Raw genomic sequence first — 16,395 nt, 5'->3', positions numbered from 1 at the left:
TTAAAACTACACTACTCTTAACTTTCACATCTGGTTATTCTGCAGAACCAGGAAAAACTGGAAACAAGCAGACAGGCATTACTAAAAATTAATGGAGTGCAATTTCAGGGTTTCAGCATGGCTTACTGATTCTTTTGCATGTCCTTGTTGCCCATTCTCCACAACAGTTCCAAGTGGCCACCTTTCTCTTCAATCATGTCTCCCCCATCATAACTGGATCCAATCTCAGAAAATACACCCTCTTACCACCTCTACGAGGTTCATTATGTTGAACACAATCCATTAGTGTCTGCTCTTGATAACATAAGCATCCCTGCTTCTTTGGGATCTTGTACCTTCTCTTAACATCCTCTTTCACACAAATCCAACTGCTGCCTCTATGCTGGCTCCTTCTCACAGGCCTTGATCATAAACATGTTCAAGTCACTTGAGAAACTGCCCTAAAAATACTACTAACAGCAAACTTAAGCTCCACTTTTGCACCAGGCACTGAGCTGCGTGCCAGATACAGCTACTCGCATTCACCACCCATAATAACCCTATGACACAGATGCTTTATATCATCCTAGAGAGAGGAAGAAACTGAGGTTCAGTGAGAAGATTTTTGGCCAGGGGGATTACTACCAAGCATTCAGCTACCATGCCATCTCCAATTAGCATTTGCTGAATGCACAGTATGGAGACTCACTGCAGCATTTTGGAGAACCAGGTATTAAAAGGTTACATATGCGTGTAAGAAAATGAGTCTCATAAAAGTCAAAACAAATGATCTGCACCTGAACCTCAGAAAGAGAAGACGCTGGCCTTCAACACTGGAACGTAAAGGTTCTTTGGATCCCAGGGGGACTTTAGCAAAAACAATGACCATACCCTCATTCCAGAGCTGCCGTTAGCACATATACATGCCTCTGTGGCCCACTGCTACCAGTCGGCTCGTTACCTAAAATTCCAAAGAGAAACCATTCTTGGTTCAACCTGCCTGCTTAGATAGTTTTAGGTGATAGAGCTTGTCATAGGTTCTCAGTTTATAGATTTGCTGTCCATGGGTGAGACATCAACCCAAGTCCCTTTAGCTGCAGCTGAGAAAAGCCGGAGAATCAGATAGTAAACAAACAGCCCAGCAGGAGTGGACTGACCACACGAGCGCCGTGACCGACGCTGCTCCCCTAGAAGCCTGCGGCTTACCTGAACACATCCCACATGGGCCCGGCATCCAGTCTCTGACTCAGCCCTGCTGCCTTGGCCTCCCGCTCTGAGACCCGCTCTTCTATCCACATGGCCTTCATTCTAGTCAAGCCTTCACTGGACAAACACTGCAAGCATTATGCCACGGCTCATAAGTGTACATCTGTACAAATGCAGTTAAAATAAACTGTGAAACAAAAAAAGTTTCACGTATCAATGATTTATCCTTGTAAGTGCAGAGTACTCTAATTCCTAATCTGTTCTCTTGACAAAAAATTCCAGTCATGATCACTGGAATGGTTGAATCCATTAGCAGTCTCTAATGGACCATCACATCACATAATGAAAACACAAGCCTACTGGCTAACAGCTCAGGGATTAGAATCATAGGATGGTTAGATTCAAATCCCAGCTCTGCTACTTACTATCTAAATGACCCGGCAAGCTGCTTTAAACCTTGCTGGGTCTCAGTTTCCTCACTTAAACATCAGCAATAAAAACAGCACTTCACTGAATAACGAAGCTTACATGAGATGAGGAGGATAAAGGAGTTCGCACAGATTCTAGTCTAAGCAAACAAATAATAAATATTAGCTATTAATGGTGATGATAACATCAAAAGCCTTAGTCCTTCATGACCCTTCTTGATTCCCACAAAGTGATTTCTCCCTTAAAGCCCTACAATAGCTTCCAAATTTCTTACCAATTCTAAACCTTCAGCAAATCCCCCAGACCCCAGGTTTTCTATCTACTAATCCAGCTTTGTCTCATCTTTACTTCCCAGTCTTGCTGTTCTCCAGTTTTGCCATCCTTCCTTTCTGTCCCACAGTCACCAAGCCCCTTCTGACACAGGGCCTTTGCACATGCTATACTTGCTCCCAGAACTTCCCTTCCTTCAGCTGGCTAATTCCTCAGCACAAATGTCACAACCATGCCCAGTATGCTCTCCGCCAAGTATGTAAGAGGATACCTGGGCCAATACAGGTACTTGCTTCACAATGAATGGCTTGGCACTTCTGGTACAAATCCAAAACCCAGATCATCCATATCTCCCAAACACAGCATAGTCATTTATTCAGATAAAAATGTAAACAGCGCCACTCTGCCAAGTGCCCCAGAGGAAAGTCCCTGGATAAGTTTTCCAAAATCACGTGGAGCAAAGGGAGCCCCAAATCATCCCTCAGGGTGCTAAAAGCACACCTGCAAAACAGCTAGCCAAAGGAGAACAAGGCTCGGCAACTACACGCACAGCTGGAACTGTTTTGTCTGAATGAAGACACGCTGGCCGCAGACTCAACGGCATAGGATGCTAGAGACCGTTGTTTTGAAAATCGATTTTCCCAACTCTGCAAACCAAGTAGTTGGTCAGTAATCCATTTTACCAAGTAACTTAGTGACAAAACCAAGTAAGAAAGGTACACAATCTCTGAAATGAAACACTACCTAGGAAACTTTCAGACCCAAAATTCAGTTAATCTATTAACAGCAAATTTAAATTCCTGTTACCCCCGAATTTTTTTTAAATTCTTGGAACTATATATTATTGTTATAATCAAAATAATGGTTTGTTGACCTTAGCAAATTGCTGATTCATTCTATAATGCTGATAAAGGATGAGCAGGCATGTTGAAGCTTCCTCTACCTCATTTTAGAAATAACTTCTGCTATCTGCTCAATAAACACAACTTAGTACAAGTACCACAAGTTTTTGTTTTTAAGACTGTGAAGAAGATAAAACAAGATGCTGTGTCTTTAACACATTTTAAACTTTATAAGGATAATTTACTTTTAAAAAACTTTTAAAAGACTGAGGTGATACTAATCGTGAAACCATGTCTACAATGCTTTGTAACAGAAATTCAAAAGAGAACTGTATTCCAACAATAACTGAGGAGGAAATTCCACATGTACAACAGTGCTAGAATTTCATTCACAAGTGTCACAGCTGCGTTATTTAATTCTCAATATAAAAGAGCATACAAAATAATCTAACATCGAAGACTCATACAAAAGGCGTCCATCCACACGTCCTTTTTCTTCACTGAACTATGACGAATGTTCTTCCTACAAGTGCTTGCCTTCACACACAACAGACTAGGTGCCATGAAAACACAAATGAAAGACAGTACCTCCATTCAAAAACATAACCTAGAGATGAAAATGGTGTCTATTTATTTGTAGTAATTCTTCAAGCAACAAATGTAAGCATAATATTCAACTAATGAGGGCAATTATTCCCAAAACAGTTCTGCTAGCCAAGGATATGTGTGTGTGTGAGGGCTAAGTGCTTAATAACCCTGACATGAGAAATGGCACAGTAGGAAACTATCTTGGCCTTATATATTAAAGTCTTTTAAAACCATGACTTTTCCTGTTAGCATTCCCAGTTTTGCAGGAATGTTTCAAAGTCTGTGGGAATTGAAATCAGTCAATAATTTAAACCACCATCTTCCCAGCCCTCTAAGACTTGACACCTGGCAGGAAGAGTCAACAAGAATAACTAAGTAACCAAGACTTGCTTTTTTCTTTGCTCTTTTGCAGAGCTTAAATAGCACACTTATTTAAACATCCTATCTCTTAATCACATTTGCTAAATCCATTGCTCTCAATCTTATGAAAAGTCCTTAGCATAACTGCATAAAGTAGATGGATGAACAGATCAAAAAAGCCAAATGAAAATGGAAAATAGGGCCTCCCCGGTGGCGCAGCGGTTGAGCGCTGGGTTCCGAAGCTGCCCGCAGCCTCTGCAGGGCCAGTTCGATCCCTGGCTGCTCCCCGGCCACCTGAGGAGTGTCCCACATGGCGCGCAGACCTCTCCTGCCGCCCGCTGCTCCCCTCAGCAGTGTACTTCGGTCCTTCTGCCTGCTGTGCTCCCCGCTCTGGCTCTGGTGAATTCTCTCACCCTCCCGCGCTTCTGACTGTACCCGGTGCTTGTATAAATAAATAAATAAATATTAAAGGAAAAAAAAGAGATGGCAAGCATTTAAAAAAAAAAGAAAATGGAAAATAAAAGCTTGAATTAAAGTAAATAGCAGAGTGTTTACAGGAGCATCAAAAACAATGGGATTGTTTACTAAGGACTTTTTATCATTTACATCATTTATCTTTTACAATGATAAAATGGGAAAATGACTTGTCAATCTATGTTAAAGCAATGTCACTAAAAATGCCATAGATTTTTTTGGGGAGGTTTGTTTTTTTTTTGTTTTTTTTTTTTAAAGATCTTTGGGTTTTCTTTATCACACTATGCAAAGTTCCATACATGAAAAGTTCATTATTTTTTTTCAAATTTACGTAATATTAAAAATGACCTATTTCATCATGGACCTTTTGCTATATTTACTGGGTTTAATTGAAATCTGAAATCACGATGCCAACTTTGTAATTAGAGACAAGTATAACTATTTAGAGAAGTTTGAAGAAGTTGTTTACAAATTCACCAACTAAGAGGTCAGAAACAAAAGTAAAAAACTTTACTTCCCAAATCAACAATTCCAACTTTGATAATTCTGTTACTAAGTAAGTTCAAAATAGCCTGAAAAGGAATAAAGGAAGAATAGGAAATCCAAGCTTCAGAACCAAAAAAGTAACAACAGATGTTAAATCTTCTTACTACAAAGAACTTAAACAATTAAGTTTTTTATTTGCTTAATATATTTGGGAGCCAAGTGATTCTTACTAGGATTGTTATATCTCAAACAGAACATAACTGTGTTATAAAACATGAACTAGCAATTAGAACTGGCCACTACCAGTAACACTTTTTTACTGAATACGTATTTTCTGTCATGCGCCTGTCCATTACTATTTTATTAACTTGGTGGTATGGTTTGCATAGAAAGAACTGTATTTAGTTAGAGCATACTATCCAATCATTTTTGACACATATGTGAGTAAAACCACTACCTCAAGATAAAGAAATTTCCATCACTCCTCAAATTCCACATGTTCCCTTAAGATCACTCTTTCCGTGTCCCTGGTTCCAGGTAAACAATAATTTGCTATATGTCACTGTAGATTACTGTGTATTTTCTGTGATTTTTATATGAACAGAATCATGGTTTTGGGTTTCTTGTGTACCTCAGGTGTTTTCTATTTTTTACTGCTGAGTAATATCCCATAGCATGGATATACTACCATTTATTGATTTAATTAACTGCAATGGACTATTGTAATAAAGATTGGCAGTTCCACTGTTTCCATATGGGGATTACTGTAATAAGCTTTCAAAACATCTGCATGGAAATATACTTCATTTTCTCTTGGGTAAATACATACCTGAGAGTGGAAGAGCTGACTGATATTGTAGGTGTATGTTTAGCTTCTTAGAAACTGCTAAACAGTTTTCCAAAACAATTATCATTCCACATGGCTTCTAATAATTTATAAAGAGTCCAGTTGTTTAATCCAATTATTTACACTTATCAAACTGGTGGTAATATTTAACGGAAAAAGGACTTAAATTCAAGGCCGGAAAAAAACTGAAAGAACTCAAGTTGGGTCAAAACCACACCCACAAAAGCCGTATGCGCGGGAAAAAAAAAAGACTTTTCAAGACGTGAAACAAAGAGTTTCACTGTGAGTCCTGCAGACCTAATGCGCTTTTATGGTGACCAATGCAAGAAAAATTACTTTGGGCTGGTCAACCACGGGTGAAACTTGCAAAGCACATTGGGCGCCAAGCTGTTATAGAGCAACCCCGATATTGAACGGGTTCCTGGCTGTGGGTCCTCACCTGCGCACTTTAAAGGGACTTATGAATACTACAGGCACACACAAAAGGTTAATAAAAGGTTTATTTACAAGAGAAAAGGAAATAAGGAAAACGTACAACTCAGGGAGAAAATAGGGAAATAAAGTCTTTAATGCGTCCTACCCGATCCGACGACCTGGAAACCCAAAGGCACTCTCAGAGCTGGCCAGACGCTGCGAGCTGGCGGAAAGCCAAAATGGGGATCCCCAAAGCCCACGTGTCTGCCTTTTATATCCACCTGGCTGCTCAAACCCCACCCTCAGGTCCCAGCCACCTTCCCTTTGGTGGTGATGGGATTTGGAGTTTCCAGTGTCTTTGACTTTGGCCTGGGGTGGGGGTGGAGTCCACAAAGCCTGTATGGAATTAGCTTTGGGACATCCTTTTCCCCCTAACAGTACTGTTGTTACAGTACAGGGAGAGGGGCAGCCCAAACCCCGCAAACCTGCCTATTCTAAATGGGTTCTGCCATCCGCCGCATCAACACAAAACATATGAGACTTTAATGGGAAGGAACTTTAATAAAACTAGGAAACAATACAGGTAAGGCAAAGAGTCTAGTTTCTAAATGAAGCACCCAAAGTTACCCGTCCTCTCGTGGGTAAAACTCCATCCATATGGGAATGGCCCAGAGCAAGGCCCCAAAGCCTGCCACAAGTCTAAAGCATCCTCCAGTGGGGACCCACAGAAAAGGGTTAGAAACAACCAGACAAGCCCGGATGGAAAAGAGCAAAATCGACATCAAGATAAAGGCTGCCATTGTCACCACCCCACGGGTCTCACCCACATCTGTGTCACCCAGTCCACGACCAAAAGACAAGCGCAGTTTCTTCACGTGTCTCTAGGCTCCATGCGCCTCCTCCAGGTCTCCTGGCTCCATCCTGCTTCCTTCCTCAGTCTCTTCTGCAGCTTCTCCTCTCCCTGCTCAGCTCCACCCTCCCTTGGGTGGGGCAGGGAACCTCCCCCTTTCCTGGGGACCACCCTGTTACAATGTCAATCTTTATTATCTTGGCTACCTTAATTAATATAGAGTGTATCTCCCTGTGGTTTTAATTTGCATTTCCTGCTGACTGATGTTGAGCGTCTTTGCATGTGTTAACTGGCCATTTGTACATCTTTTCTTGTGAAAAGTCTATTCAATTCTACTACCCTTTTTAATTGGGCTGTTTCCTTCTTACTCTTGAGTTGCAAAAGCCAGTAGAATTTTGTTGTTTTTTTTTTTAAATAGAGGCATGTTTTATTTATTTATTTATTTGTTTGTTTGTTTTGTTTATACATGCACTGGGTACAGTCAGAAGTGCGGGAGGGTGAGAGAATTCACCAGAGCCAGAGCAGGGAGCACAGCAGGCAGAAGGACCGAAGGACACTGCTGAGGGGAGCAGCGGGAGGCAGGAGAGGTCTGTGCGCCATGTGGGACCCTCCTCTGGTGGCTGGGGAGCAGCCAGGGATCAAATCAGCGCCGCCAAGGCTGCGGGCAGCTTCACAACCCAGCGCTCAACCGCTGCGCCACCGGGGAGGCCCTAAAAGCCAGTAGAATTTTGATTAGGATTGCAATTAATCTAATTATCAGTTTGAGGACTGACATCTAACAATTAAGTATTAGGATGAAAAAACCTGGCATATTTCTTAAGGTTTCTGTAATTTTAGTATTATTGTGATGTTTTCAATACGGAGGTCTTGGTATCTTTTGCTAAGTTTCTTCCTCACCACTTTCTGGTTTGAGTTTTTTGTTTTTTTTTTTCTTTTTGGTATTTTTATAAATGGATGTTTCCTGCTGCTTCTATGAAAAACCAATGTTTTTATTATCAATTATAAATTCTGCAACCAAACTTAAGTCACTTACTAGTCCTGACTGTTTCTCTGTAGATTTCTTAGGATTTTCTATGTGCATAATCATGTCATCTGCAAGTAAAGTGTTTTGCTTCTTTTCCATCTTTATGCTGACATTTTTATGCTTTCCATCTTTATGCTCATTTTTCCATCTTTATGCTTCTTCCCATACTGCAATGACTGAGTGGTGTGATGGCATCCCTGCATTAATCCCTTCAAAGACAATTTAAATATTTCACCACCAACTATATGCTAACTGTAGGTTTTCTAAGGCAAGCTAACAGGCAAAAAGGGGTATAGAAATTATTATCCCATTTAACTAGGGTACCAAGGGTACCCTCATTTCCACACCACTTTCTGAATACTCACCCCAGATATACTCCACAATCGGGCACTGGAGATGAAGACAGAGCGGTTGTCAGGGAGCAAAGAACCGAGAAAAGGACGGAGAAAAGATCAGAACCTCCCAACATTGCAGTGAGCTGCTTTAGAGACAAGGGCTGACATGTACATACAGTGTTTTATACCTTGATGATGTTGTATATAGCTCACCTTGCCAGTGAGCAAGTCACTTCACAGCTGACAATTTCCCCTTATTTTAATTATTTATTTATTTGTGTAAAGGAGGAGCAAGAATAGCACTTTTTGTTGGGAGGAGCAAATGAAATCCTTATATACATAATCTTCTGGGCAGAGTGTGCTTGGCACTGAGTTTTCAGTAATTATTAGCTATTGTTTGCATCTGATGGTAGAAATATTTTTTGAGTGGCACAGGGCAACAGGGAAAATGTAGGGAAGAAATGTAATAGCACACTAATTAGCTTCTAGGGCCCAATATTGACACAGAAATAATAACATGTACACTGTTAATTGGTTTTCAACTTTAAGAACAGATAAACGGAAGACTTAATTACAGCTATAGAACAGAATGTAAACATTGCTAACCTTGCCAAAATAAAAGGAAAACTGACAGTGTAAGGGATGGAATGCAAAGAAATGAAAGGAAAAAGAGTATTCCTATGTGACTTATAATGTGCAGAATTAAAATATACTGCCTAAGATAAATGAGACCAAGAAACAAAAACCCCACAAATTTTGGAATTATAGAGGTGACCGTAAAGAAGTGGAATAATATAATCACAAATAGCAAAGAAAATCAATATCCACTGTAACAGGAAGTCAACAGATAACACTGTAGGTCAAAAACAAACAGTATAAACATCCTAGAGACACAGAGGTAACTGGCAAAAAATTAAAGAGCAGAAACCAGTAACGATGAATATTACCTACAGCAGAATTAGAGGTGGGGTGCAACAGATGATCTTGCCTTGTGATCAATCTCTCTGTAGCTTTCTTAAAATCAAGAATATGTATTATTTTGACAAAAACATAAACTTAAAAGAAGTTTAAGTAGACAGTGAACAAAAATTAACAGTAAAACTCAGTTAAGTCTAAACTGTTGATAAATGAGTATAATCCAGTCAATGCAGCTTTTTAAAGATTCTTCAACTTTTAGAAAAGGAATCTGATAAAAAGAAATCAACCTTGAACTAAAATCTTGAATGACTATGACGAAAGTAAAAGTGCAGGGATGACAAAATATAGCAAAATTTCTTCTTGTTCAGGAACAATGTCATCATACTATTTAATATTTTATATTTACAACACCACCGATTCAAATAGATTTTCTTTTTAATGTAAGGCTATCTTCTAAAGAAATGAGTTGCTGAAATGCTGCAAGTTTCCCTTGAAGGACAACATCAACACTAAGACCGAATGGTTTGGGACACTAAATAGTACAGTGCTTGTGGTCCTCCCTGGTGGCGCAGGGGTTAAGATGCAACCTATGAAGCTATTCACAGCCTCCTCAGCACAAGTTCAATCCCCCCACCAGGGAGCTACCCACATGGCGCAGCGGACCTCTCCTATCTTGCCCCCTCAGCAGTGTATTTCTGTCAATCTGCCTGTTCTGCTCTCCACTCTGTCTCTGGTGAATCCGCTCACCGCCCCCCCCCCACCTCTGGCCTACACCCCAGTTCTTGTATGCATAAATAAATAAATCTTTAAAAAAAATAGTACAGTGCTTGGCACAAGATCATTAATAGTTTATTATTGTTTTTGCTGTTATTGTGCAACTGACACAAAGAAAACTGAATTTTAAAGGGCTTTATAAACCCAAGAATTACAAAATGCAGAAATTCCTGAACATTTAAGCCTAACAATGATCTCAACAAGGTAAAAAGAAAATATTAAGACTGCACAAGAGTGCTCAAGACAATAGGTAATTTCACAGAAGTACAGAATTTCCAATTAAAAGAGCACATTCATCCAGTGTGACTCATTTCCCCAGTACTGTTACAGATCTGTAAACTGATGCCCTCAGAAGGTCAGTAACTTTAAGGGTGAAAAGGTCTTCTCCAGGTTCAAACATCACATATCAATTCATATTATTAAGATATGTGTGTGTGTGTGTGTGTATGCACTTGATGATGAGGAGTGAAAGAAGGGAGACAGAGAACAAACAATGCCAGTCAAACATTGAAAGGGCATTTAAAAGAAAAGCAAATTTTCCCTTATTACTCAATATTTGGTTAATTGTGATTTAACATTTCTTAAATTGCATAATTAATTTCACATATCACCAAAAGAAATGTGACACAAAACTATGTTGAACTTAAATCAGTCTAGTCATACCCGACTATCAATAGATATGGAAAATTCAAGAACAGAATGCTAGCAGACATTTCACTAAAAGTGACATTACTACAGATAAGTGTCCATGTCCTACATTCACAATGAAATATTAAAGGTTCTTTGTAATGTTTTATTTTTAAACTCTAAAAACTATAATTATGACTCAAGTTATGTTTTAACTATAATTTGGGGAGTACAACTTCACCCCCCTCCACCAGAGCTCCAGTGTCACACCCTGTCACCCTCTGTCCCTTGTCTCCCCCTCCTCCCCCAATTCCCTCTGATAACATATTAGTCTCTCGGGCATAAAGTGAAAGCCCTAAAACTAGATCAAAGTCAGAATGACCCTCTGAGGCTCTCTGAGTTGACACCTATAATATGCAACGTAACTGGAAGATAAAGAGATAGAACAATCACAACAAAGGTACTCTTCATATTCTCACCCATTCCTTAAACACCATCTCCTTCCAACTCTTAATAAATGTGTTTTAAAAAAAAGACTGAGGGCCTCCCTAGTGGCACAGGCGAGTGAGCATAGTGCTGTGAAGCTGTCCGCAGCCTCTGAAGTGCCGGTTCGATCCCTGCAGGCCTTGGAGAAACCCACATGGCACAAGAGACCTCTCCTGTCTCACCCGCATCTCCCCCTCAGCCGTGTATTTCGTCAGTCTGCCTGTTTTGCTCCCCGCTCTGTCTCTGGTGAATCCTCTCACCCTCCCGCACACCTGGCCTGTACCCTGGTTCTTGTATAAATAAAATAAAATCTAAAAAAAAAAAAAAAGTAGGAGCATAACTAAAAAAGTTATTAAAAGAAAGACTTGAGTAAAATATAACAATTTTAATTAAATAAGATAGTTACAGTGGAACAATTAGAATTCTGTATGAATCACAGATTTGAAATGTTTTAAGTAGAGGTACAAAGTTGAAATGCTTTATATAAAAAAAAAAAACTGACAGTCACCACAGTGCTACAGAATATATATATATACACACACACACAAAAAAAAAAATTAACATTTTGAAATTCATTTGTTCTTTGTTAACTTGGGAGTCAAAATTACCATCTTTACAAGGGAATTTCCAGGCTATCAACTTTCCACCTGAGTTCTTAGTAGCTGCTATGCCATATGTAATAATCACAAGATTTAGTCAAATAAGCAATAATGTGAGGTCTGCTAAAAACAAATATTCCTCGGTTCAAACATCATTTGAAACAAGTGAGTAGATAAATACTACTGCTTCTCATCTGAATGAAAAATTATTTTGGCAGTTTTCGAAGTCTTTCTATCCAAAACGTAACACTTCAGAAGCCTACTCTAGCCACTTATCACAATCTACTAACTATTCTAAAATAGAAAAAACTATTAGCAGTTCCTGTTCTGTGAATTTACAGCACCATGTATGTATTCACTCTGTCTGCCTTTTACAAGACAGATGAAACAAACAACCTGGGACTGAGGAGGAACAAACACGCAACAAAACTGTATTCTGCGCAAAGGAAAGGTGCCCTGCAAGTCTGGAACAGCCACAAGCACTCTGTACAATATTAAAGTAGAATTACTCTGGGAGGAGGAATAAGTGTGCAGAGGAGTCAAGTTGCAGTTTGCATCTCTGATTTAAGCTTTTGGGTTCCAGAGTCCTGCCCCATCCAGTCACTGAGTCAACCATTACATTCAGGCCCCGCCTGCCCCAGGCCTTAGTGAGAGTCACAGATACCACAGGGGAGCAGGTCCTGCAGATGAAGAGAAAAGTGGTCCTCTTGGTATAGACATATAAAAAGCCACAAGCTATACTTATTCTCCTTTCCCTGAAAATATTAAGAGCATGATAGAAACTTTACAACTATTTAGAGTACTGAAAGAAACAAATTCCTTCTATAATTTTTTGGTAGAACGGGCATTTTCCATTTTTAAATAAAACATTTATTTGATCTGATTATAAAGTACTTGGTCACAATAGGAAATTGTGATAGAAGGAAAAGGAGCCGCCTAAAATTCCAAATTCAAAGACCACTGCACTTCCTTCTGCTCCTCAGAAGCATGCATCTGCATGGGGTGGTGGTACAAGCAGCAGGTGCAAAAGACACAGGTGACTTCCCAGTACCACTCGCCCCTCATCTTCTATCAAATCCTGACTGGCTCACACATCTGTTCTGGGGCTGAGGTCATGAGTTTCTAGTTTCTGCAAAAGCAGACCCCAGTTCCAACCCAAGATGAGTCACCATCCACTTAGGCCCTCAGTGCCCTTTTTCCCTGGACACTGATTTAGGCAGGGGCTATGTGCAGTCTTGGCCCAGGAACAGATGGCATCTTTTACGAGGCTTTGGGGAAGGTTTTTCTCACTGATAAAGAGACATCCCCCCAAAAAAGTCTTTTTCCAAGAAACTTAGTCATATTTACTTGTGACACTTGAACTTGTGGCAGCTGTCTCGTAACCACAAGAGGAACTAGCCAAGGACAAAACAAAGACATTACCAGCATCTTCAACCTTTTCACACTGACCGTACTTTTAAATACACACATACACAAACACATGACCTTCCTTATCCAACCTCCTCCTGCTGAAATCTCTCTTCTTCAGTGCTAAGCTTCTCAAAGAGTTGTCAAAACAAGCTGGTTTTCCCACTAAACCATGCATTTGTCAGTGATATTCCTAAGGCTTTCCTGATTTCCCAAAACTTGGGTTTCCAATATTCTACAGTTCCAAAGCATTTTAAGTTCTACAGTTCCAAAGCACGTTACTATTATAGCAATTAGCACATGCTACAGTAATGGTTTGCTTGTCTATCAGACAGTAATTTCTGAAATGCTCTGTGTTACCAATATCTACAAAAGACCCTGTCATGTAAAGGCATAATTAATGGTTTAAGAAATCAAGTATAAGCCCAATACCTAACACATAAGTATACCATGACTGTTGAATTTAGCAGCGACTATCCACTCATGCCAGAAGCTGCCTATGTGCTGGTGTGCAACTTTGGAGAGGGGATAACATGCACAGGAAGATTAGAAACCAAAGAGTCTGGAAAGCTAAAAATACAGTTACTCTTTACTCTCTTGGGCTCAGTGTTCAAAGGTAACTTGGTTGGGAGGGGGGGGGAGTACATTTCCACACTGCTACCTGAGAAGCAACAGCAGGGAAACTAGCCCTTTTCTCAATCCTCTGCCCTGGTGCGCACTGCTGCCAACCTGATCCAGAGAGAAAAAGTTGTCGCAGCCCTCCTGGGGCCTGGAACAGAGAACACACAAAGCCAATCACAGCAGCCATGCCCTGAGACCCCAGACACCTTTTTTTTTAACCTAAAGTTTGCACAGCACTCATGACAGTCCTTTATCACAAAGAGACATAAAATTAGGTAGGCAAATAGCAGTTACAGACTCATCTCTAACTGGCATTTCCTTTGATTTCTCCAGATATCAGCTGGAAACAAAGGCACTTAAGCAAAGAACCCAATTCAACTGGAGAAAATACTTTACTACTTTAAAAGTCTTTTACTAATGTGGAAAAAAATGATCAAAAGGACAAGGCTTTTTTTCCCTTCTCCTTCTAACTTAAACAACACATCCTACCTAAAGAATCTGTAGCCACACTGAGAAAACTCCTCAGAAAAGAGGAGGAAATAAAAAGGTATCAGGTACTCTGAAAATGACAAGAGCCCTGGGCCAAGATGTGTCAACCACTTCATATTTTTTAAATAATATTTAAGTGTAAAATACACACTAAAGATCTTACCAAAAACCACTTACTCCAAAATTATAACCTCGTAATTACAAACTAGTAAGTTTACTAAAAGGTTAATAAATCTTTTACAGCCACATATTCTACATAGTAAGCTCTCTGGTGAAAAAATAACTAGAGATTTTGCCAACTTCCAAAAGATGCTGGCATACCTGGAGGAGAACTAGGAAAAAACTGCAAGCAGGGAGTGGAGAAGATGGCTCTCACCCTTCCTTCCAGAGCCCGGAAGAGTTCACCTTCTCAGGCCCAAAACGTCTCCCCTAGGAATCCTAGAGATAGACGAGTCAGTAAAAAAGGAGAACTCATATGACAAAAAAAAGGCAAGAGAGAGGAAGGCTGTCATTTCCCTGACTAAACTATTTTCTCAATAGTCTTGGGGGTGGGATATTGCTAAAGTCAGGATACAGAGGAATTGAAAAAATGGCCCCTCTAAATAAAACCTTCTTAATGTAATTCCTCTTTAAAGGGGGCTGGAAGTGAAAGGCACTGTTAACTACCACTGATCCAGTCAAAGAAATGGCAAATATAATAGTGAAAATAACTTTACCAGATAGAAACTGGGGACAATTATTTAAGTATAAAAATATTGTTGTGAATAATGAGTTTCCTAAGGCATTAAGAAAATGATTTAGGGCCTCCCTGGTGGTGCAAGGGGTTAAGACGCAACCTATGAAGCAATCCGCAGCCACTGCAGCATGAGTTCAGTCCCCACGTGGTGCAGCAGACCTCTCTTCTGGCTCGCCTGCTACTCCTCTCAGCTGTGTATTTCGGTGGATCTGCCTGTTCTGCTCCCCACTCTGTCTCTGGTGAATCCTCTTACCCCCTCCACCTCTAGCCTACACCCCAGTTCTTGTATGCATTAATAAATCTTGGGGAAAAAAAAGAAAATGATTTAAATTTATTGTGAGAAGAATATGACTTGCACACAGCTTCAGCTGAACTATGGTAACATTTTCTAAAATGCCAGCACTGAGAAAGGAACCTGTATCCTTCAATTTCATGGCATGCCCACTGAGCTCACACGACAGTCATTAACAACCACAATTCTGACAACAGTATTTCTTTGTTCCTTAAGTTTGTTTTAGGGTAATTTTTATGATCCTATTCATATTCTTTAATCCATCTCTGATCCTAAAGTATCTGTTCTAGAGATGCAATCTTAAATATTAGATGTATATAAGAGGTTCTAACATCTTGAAAATCCAAAATTATATTTTGCTCAATTTCATTCTACATCAGCTAAAAAAGAATCATGAGACAGGGCCTTCCCTGGTGGTGCAGCAGTTGAGTGCTGGGCTGAGGGGCTGCCCGCAGCCTCTACAGCGCAGGTTCATTCCCCAGCAGCCGCCGAGGGTCCCACCAAAAAAAAAAAAAAAAGAATCATAAGACAAATTCTCTTTCTATCTCAGGAGATGAACTGAAGGAATAAATTCAGTTGCTTCCTCAATATTCATATCAGCAATAAAAATAAAGCAGAATTCTAAATGATCAAGAGTTTCAACTCAATCCACACTTAACATTATCTCAAGAGGTATATAACACAATGTTCTTTCCTTTAATCTATCAAAAATTCCCAAATTTCGAAACCACAGAATGAGAATACATTGGTGTTCTACCAACAGTGCAGCAACGGATAGTTTGAACAAACACAGGCAAAGGCACACTCAGTGTTCCAAGGGAGATAAAACAGATGACACAGAGCTTCATCATTAAGAAACTTACACTCTAACTAAGAGGATGATCAAAATGCTTGACACGGCCTTCCTGAATGACTAGCAGGTGCAGAAGGCTATTTGATAAACTCTATGATAAATACCTGTTTATCATGGATAATTTTTCTATATTAGCATAAGTATGTAATTCAAAGAAAACAAAACAGGAAGGTGTAATTGGCAGGTAAATTTACATTTCAAATGTTCCCCACAAACTGCCGAGGTGTGAGACTCAAGAAATGAGTTCTGTCCTAATATTAATAAGCAGGAAAGGGCGGACAAGCTACTAGACCTGCCAGGCCACAGAATCTTCAACTGTAACACAAAAAAACAAACTAGATGAAGAATGGCAAGAGTTATTTCTTCAAAAGTCAGTTCCAAATAACTGGCAATGACTGCCCCTAGAGCATTCAGCTGAGATTGTTAAATTCCCTTAGTAAAGCTGTCCTGTGTCCCCTGCTCTCAGAAGTAGGGTCTGAGACTGCTGCT

Source organism: Talpa europaea (assembly GCF_964194135.1).
Source record: "Talpa europaea genome assembly, chromosome: 4".
Classification (NCBI taxonomy): domain Eukaryota; kingdom Metazoa; phylum Chordata; class Mammalia; order Eulipotyphla; family Talpidae; genus Talpa; species Talpa europaea.
The sequence above is the reverse complement of the archived record's forward strand: the minus strand, read 5'-3'. Positions refer to the sequence as shown.